The sequence below is a fragment of the Rhinoderma darwinii genome (genome assembly GCF_050947455.1).
Source record: "Rhinoderma darwinii isolate aRhiDar2 chromosome 12 unlocalized genomic scaffold, aRhiDar2.hap1 SUPER_12_unloc_16, whole genome shotgun sequence".
Lineage (NCBI taxonomy): Eukaryota > Metazoa > Chordata > Amphibia > Anura > Rhinodermatidae > Rhinoderma > Rhinoderma darwinii.
The window spans coordinates 12,857-20,000 of NW_027461869.1; the positions used below are offsets into that span (position 1 = coordinate 12,857).

The 7,144-nt window shown below is 45.0% G+C and overlaps 1 long non-coding RNA gene across 1 annotated transcript; it reads right to left on the minus strand.

Moving 5' to 3' along the window:
* Positions 1 to 714: 714 nt before the first annotated feature.
* Positions 715 to 4,233, minus strand: LOC142698136 (uncharacterized). Its single transcript, XR_012865701.1, has 3 exons — positions 4,196 to 4,233; positions 1,012 to 1,076; positions 715 to 763 (listed from the first exon to the last, which is right to left on the minus strand). It is a non-coding gene; the product is annotated as an uncharacterized LOC142698136 (long non-coding RNA).
* Positions 4,234 to 7,144: the final 2,911 nt, after the last annotated feature.

Consider the following 7,144-nt stretch of genomic DNA (forward strand, 5'->3'; position numbering starts at 1 on the left):
TTCCTCCTCGCGCTCTTCTGCCTCTCCTTCCTCCTTCTTGACCTCCTCTTCCTTCAGATCCTCACACAGATGGCTTGATGTAGGTTTCGGCTCTTCTTCAACCCACGGCCATGGCAGATATTTCCGTTGAGCTTCGCGGTTCGTTGGCATGAGGCGCTAAGAAGATAAAATATTCAGTCAATTGTCTATTGAAACGTTCCAATAACATTATTCCATCTATAGAAAGAACATGGATAAATCTGTTATAGAGAGAACATAATAACCAGTATGATCACTGACCTCCATCTTGAAGATTGGGGATGGTAAGAATTTCGTGCAGTAGATCAGGCGCTGTAGATCTCTCTCCTCTGTGGTGCTGGGGTAAGCTGAAGAGAGAAAACAACCAGATAATGGGATCAGTCATAAAACGACACCATAAACCATAACATAACATTACAAAAATATTCCTTTAATCTGTCATCAATGGAACATGACAGGTGCTTTATTTTAAAATATTCTGGATTATTGGACGGGCATAGAAAAGTATAGAAATCTTAGCTTCAATCTTCAATTTCCTTACTGGTTCTCTCTGCTCAGTCTTCCACATTATAGTACAGTTCTGTGCTAAATGACCACATTTTAGGGATTATCAGATACAAAGGAATTTTACTGTATTTTGAGATCATCTATCAATCACTTTCTTGTGGTAAAGTCTAATTATTAAAAAAAACTCACTTATGAAGGGTCTAAGTCCAAAAGCGGATTCCTGCTGCCGATAGATGTCCTAAAGAGAAGAGAATCCAGTAAGTGACCTCTTATCCCTCCTCAGGAATGGACAGTAGGACAAGGGGTCAGTTTTACAAATGGGCAGCCAGTGATTTGTGGACTTGTTACCTGTCCGGGGCTCTTACTCAATAAGCGGCTACTTGTCTGAGTGGACAGCCGGCCACATGGACCTCTCCTGCTGGATCCAAGTCTCCTGCTACATGTCCATCACAGGGAAGGAAAAAACAGGACAATGAAGCCACTGACCTCCAGAGATCTGCTGCCCGCTGCCATCCTGTACCCGTCCTGAACTGTAGAATCCAAATCACAATCTGAAACACAAAAAAGAGATGTCGTCCCAGATCTGATAAAGACCCAAAATCCTGCAAGTTTCCACACGTATTAATAGTGAATGTCCAAAAATATATATATTTTTTTTTAATCTAAAAAGATCCAAAATACTGAGTTGAATAATTAATTGTTTGGGACGCCAATTACATACGGTAGCTTCAAAATTGTGGCCTGTGATTGGTGCCTCAGGTCACATGATCTATAACCCATAAGTAATAGCAGTGCTCAAGTACAGACCACGCAGCGCCATAATCTGGGCAGTGCAGCGCTTGGCGGTCCTATAGCTCCCATAGATCTTGTATGAGGTGTCAGTGTGCGGCTGCATCTCTTTTTACAATCTCCTCCACACTGCGGTCGTCCGGTTGTGGAGGAGAGCAGGGGCGTAGCTATAGGGGTGCAGAGGTAGCAGTAGTACCCAGACCCTGATACCTGAGGGGACCAGAGGCTAAAAAAGAAGACACCAGTATGACAAACATCACATAGTAGATGGGGGCCCTGTTATAAATATCACACTGGGCCCCAGGAGTTTCACAATATGCCTCTGGAGAAACGGATACTGGGGACCCCAGTACTATTGATCGTGGGGGTCCCGGCAGTGATTAAACATGTATGGCCCCTCCGGTGTATAGGTGAGAAATGTTTCTGGTGGGAGAATCTCTTTATCATGTGCGATCATCGTTTTCTGCGCTGTTTATTTCTTACATCTTGACATTATAGAACATTTATCTCTGGAAATCTTCATGTAACATTCTCCACGGTGGATTTTACTGTATTTTGGGCTTTGTACTCTCATATATATATATATATACAGACAGTGATAATACATTGGAGTGTGGCCTGTACTGGTATTTGTAGCCGTATAGGAGGAGGAATATAGGTAATACTGGACACAAATACATATGGTATATGGGATTTCATTGCTGCCCTATAAAGATATATGACATGAATATTTTGTCTATGTTAATTCCATTCACAAGTACAGAATACACCCCAAAACATCAACCAAAGAGTCCCCATTTACAGCGTCAGAAGAGTGACCCTATAAACAGTTCCAGCAGACCGCCCCTCATTAAAAATAATGCCAGCAATGCCCACACATAAATAATGCCAGCAGAGTGCCCCTAATAAACATTACAACTGGCAGCAGAGAGTCCCTAATAAACATTACTGGCAGCAGAGAGTCCCTAATAAACATTACTGGCAGCAGAGAGTCCCTAATAAACATTACTGGCAGCAGAGGGTCCCTAATAAACATAACTGGCAGCAGAGAGTCCCTAATAGACATTACTGGCAGCAGAGAGTCCCTAATAAACATTACTGGCAGAAGACGGTCCCTAATAAACATTACTGGCAGCAGAGAGTCCCTAATAAACATTACTGGCAGCAGAGAGTCCCTTATAAACATTACTGCCAGCAGAGAGTCCCTAATAAACATTACTGGCAGCAGAGAGTCCCTAATAAACATTACTGGCAGCAAAGAGTCTCTAATAAACATTACTGGCAGGAGAGGGTCCCTAATAAATATTACTGTCAGCAGAGGGTCCCTAATAAATATTACTGCCAGCAGAGAGTCCCTTATAAACATTACTAGCAGCAGAGAGTCCCTAATAAACATTACTGGTAGCAGAGGGTCCCTTATAAACATTACTGGCAGCAGAGAGTCCCTAATAAACATTACTGGCAGCAGAGAGTCCCTAATAAACATTACTGGCAGCAGAGGGTCCCTAATAAATATTACTGGCAGCAGAGAGTCCCTAAAAAGCATTACTGGCAGCAGAGCGTCCCTAATAAACATTACTGGCAGCAGAGGGTCCCTAATAAATATTAATGGCAGCAGAGAGTCCCTAATAAACATTACTGGCAGCAGAGTGTCCCTAATAAACATTACTGGCAGCAGAGAGTCCCTAATAAACATTACTGGCAGCAGAGCATCCCTAATAAACATTTCTGGCAGCAGAGTGCCCCTAATAAACATTACTGGCAGCAGAGAGTCCCTAATAAACATTACTGGCAGCATAGAGTCCCTAATAAACATTACTGGCAGCAGAGAGTCCCTAATAAACATTACTGGCAACAGAGCCCCTAATAAATATTACTGGCAGCAGAGGGTCCCTAATAAACATTACTGGCAGCAGAGAGTCCCTAATAAACATTACTGGCAGCAGAGGGTCCCTAATAAACATTACTGGCAGCAGAGAGTCCCTAATAAACATTACTGGCAGCAGAGCGTCCCTAATAAACATTACTGGCAGCAGAGCCCCTAATAAACATTACTGGCAGCAGAGAGTCCCTAATAAACATTACTGGCAGCAGAGAGTCCCTAATAAACATTACTGGCAGCAGAGCCCCTAATAAACATTACTGGCAGCAGAGAGTCCCTAATAAACATTACTGGCAGCAGAGAGTCCCTAATAAACATTACTGACAGCAGAGAGTCCCTAATAAACATTACTGGCAGCAGAGAGTCCCTAATAAATTACTGACAGCAGAGAGTCCCTAATAAACATTACTGGCAGCAGAGAGTCCCTAAAAAACATTACTGGCAGCAGAGGGTCCCTAATAAACATTACTGGCAGCAGAGAGTCCCTAATAAACATTACTGGCAGCAGAGGGTCCCTAATAAACATTACTGGCAGCAGAGCGTCCCTAATAAACATTACTGGCAGCATAGCCCCTAATAAACATTACTGGCAGAAGAGGGTCCCTAATAAACATTACTGGCAGAAGAGAGTCCCTAATAAACATTACTGGCAGCAGAGCCCCTAATAAACATTACTGGCAGAAGAGGGTCCCTAATAAACATTACTGGCAGCAGAGAGTCCCTAATAAACATTACTGGCAGCAGAGGGTCCTATATAACCAGTTCCAGCAGACGCTTCCCATCACACAGCCACAGAATAAATGATACAATGCTGGCTGCCTGCAGCCACCACTAGGGGGAGCACACAATTTCCATATTTATACAGGTTATATAGGAGTTATTGGCGGTAATATAAATACAATGTGACAGCTCCCCCTAGTGACAGTTACCAGCAGTAACCAGTAACATGGGGGATGAGATAAATGGGGGTCAGTTATATCACATTTTGGGGGAACTCACCGACGTCCAACTTCACTCGTCGTTGTCCTGTAACAGACTGAGGACCACTGAGCGGTTGTTGTTTCAAATTCAAATCCAGCGATCCCATTGGCTGCTGCTCAGTGATGTATTTAACAGTAAATTTAAAGGGACATGACTCTTATTTCACTAGACTGCATTTATGATATGTTTGCTGTAATTCTGCTTATAACATGAAGCTGTGGAGATAATCTGCAGGGACGGGTTATATTTCTCTTAATATTGGGATTGGGATTAGAGGTTATATCATTTTCTATCCTGTATCAGGACATTTCTTTTATAATTTGACATATTATTAACTATCAATGTGCCATGAAGGATCTGATATCAGAAATCACAGTTCTTTAATGGGCGTTGCAGTTTAACCCCTTCCTGAGCAGGTTATTTGGGGTGATCAGATCTCGGGGTTTCCATCTCTTTATCATTCCAGAGTTTGTTTTATTTCTATCATTTTAATGTAAATGATAATGAAAGTCGGATGACGGCAAATAAGCAGCGAGACCCTCTGTGCTAAGTGGTCAGGGGTGTCGTGGTCTCATCCAGCATCAGAAGGGGGCGCTATTTTTCTCTTTGCTATGAGGCCCCATAAATTCTTACAGAAACATTTGTGCTGCCGATCAGAGAGATTTACCATTCAGGAACATAATAAATCTGGGTGACAAGTCCTATGTGCGCTGTAATGGCAGAAGTACTGGTTGTCACCCAGCTTTCCCAGTCTCCTGAATGACAAGTCTGCCTAATTATACAGTGACCTGCCCCTGCTGTTATACTGCTGCATTATTAGGTAGGTTTACCCTTCAGGGGTCTAGTTAAGTTGGGTAATAACTCGTATGGAGGCCGTCGTTCTCACCCAGCTTTTCCAGAAACAGAAAAAAACATAAGGCATCGCCGCGCCCGCAAATCGCGGCCGTGCACATGGCCACGGCCATTATTTTCTATGAGCCTGGACCGCAGAAGACGGCCGTAATAAGACATGCCCGTTCTTTCTGCGGTCCGGGCTCATTAAAATATGCGATATGCGGGCGGCTCGCAGCTGTCACTCCGTGGCCGACCCGAAAATGGCTGCCGTGCACATGGCTACAGTCGTCTGCATGAGGCCTAATATAAACATTTTACCAAAAACATGTAAAAAACAGTGTAATGAGGACCCCGGGATGTGATGTGATGGGGCAGATCAGAAGCGTGTAAGTGATTGTTGTAAAATGCTGAGCCAACATAATGCTCCGTCTATTAAATAATTAGGACATTGCCAGCGGGCAGGGAGTGGGCATGTAAGGGGCAGGTGCCGCACAGGGATAACTCCTTGGCAGAACGCCACTTATTAGGGATAATTGTAAAGTACAGAAGCCAAAACAAATAAGACAGGATAATATCTGTGTACAATCCTAATATATATATAATGTACCGGCCGCTGGAGTCACATATTATATCTATCTATCTATCTATCTATCTATCTATCTATCTATCTATCTATCTATCTATCTATCTATCTATCTATCTATCTATCTATCAATCTATCTATCTATCTATCTATCATCTATCTATCTATCTATCTATCTATCTATCTGTCTGTCTGTCTGTCTGTCTGTCTGTCTGTCTGTCTGTCTGTCTATCTATCTATCTATCTATCTATCTATCTATCTATCTATCTATCTCTCTCTCTCTGTAGATAGCGCCATACATCCCCCAGTAGAGTACGCCATACAGCCCCCCTGTAGATAACGCCATACAGCCCCCCTGCAGAGAACGCCATACAGCCCCCCCTGTAGAGAACGCCATACAGCCCCCCTGTAGGGAACGCCATACAGCCCCCCCCTGTAGAGAACGCCATACAGCTCCCCCCTGTAGGGAACACCATACAGCCACCCCCCCTGTAGGAAACGCCATACAGCGTCCCCCCTCCCAACAAAAATGTGACCTACAGTGTGTCCTACAAAATACATGTATCCCCTGTCCACAGGACATGTATCCCAACTCCACAGGATCTCCACAGGACATGTATCCCCTCTCCACAGGATCTCCACAGGACATGTATCCCCTCTCCACAGGATCTCCACAGGACATGTATCCCCTCTCCACAGGACACAGGACATGTATCCCCTCTCCACAGGATCTCCACAGGACATGTATCCCCTCTCCACAGGACATGTATCGCCTCTCAACAGGATATACACTGGACAGGGGAGACATGTGTGATCGCTGTCAGCGATAGGGAGAACGGGGGACTGAAAGTCCCCTGAACTTCTCCATGACAAACCTCTGACTTCCGGGGTCTGCGCAGCTCAATAAAAATGAAAGGGGCGCTGGTCACGCATGCGCACAAGCACGACCGGCGCTCCATTCATTTCTACGGAGCTGCCGACACAGACCACGGAAGTCCGAGGTTTGTGATGGAGAACTTCAGGGGACTTTCAGTCCCCCGTTCTCCCTATCGCTGCCAGCGATCACACATGTATCCCCTGTCCTGTGTATATCCTGTGGAGAGGCGATACATGTCCTGTGGAGATCCTGTGGAGAGGGGATACATGTCCTGTGGAGATCCTGTGGAGAGGGGATACATGTGCTGTGGAGATCCTGTGGAGAGGGGATACATGTCCTGTGGAGAGGGGATACATGTCCTGTGGAGATCCTGTGGAGAGGGGATACATGTCCTGTGGAGATCCTGTGGAGAGGGGATACATGTGCTGTGGAGATCCTGTGGAGAGGGGATACATGTCCTGTGGAGATCCTGTGGAGAGGGGATACATGTCCTGTGGAGATCCTGTGGACAGGGGATACATGTCCTGTGGAGATCCTGTGGACAGGGGATACATGTCCTGTGGAGATCCTGTGGAGAGGGGATACATGTCCTGTGGAGATCCTGTGGAGAGGGGATACATGTCCTGTGGAGAGGGGATACATGTCCTGTGGAGAGGGGATACATGTCCTGTG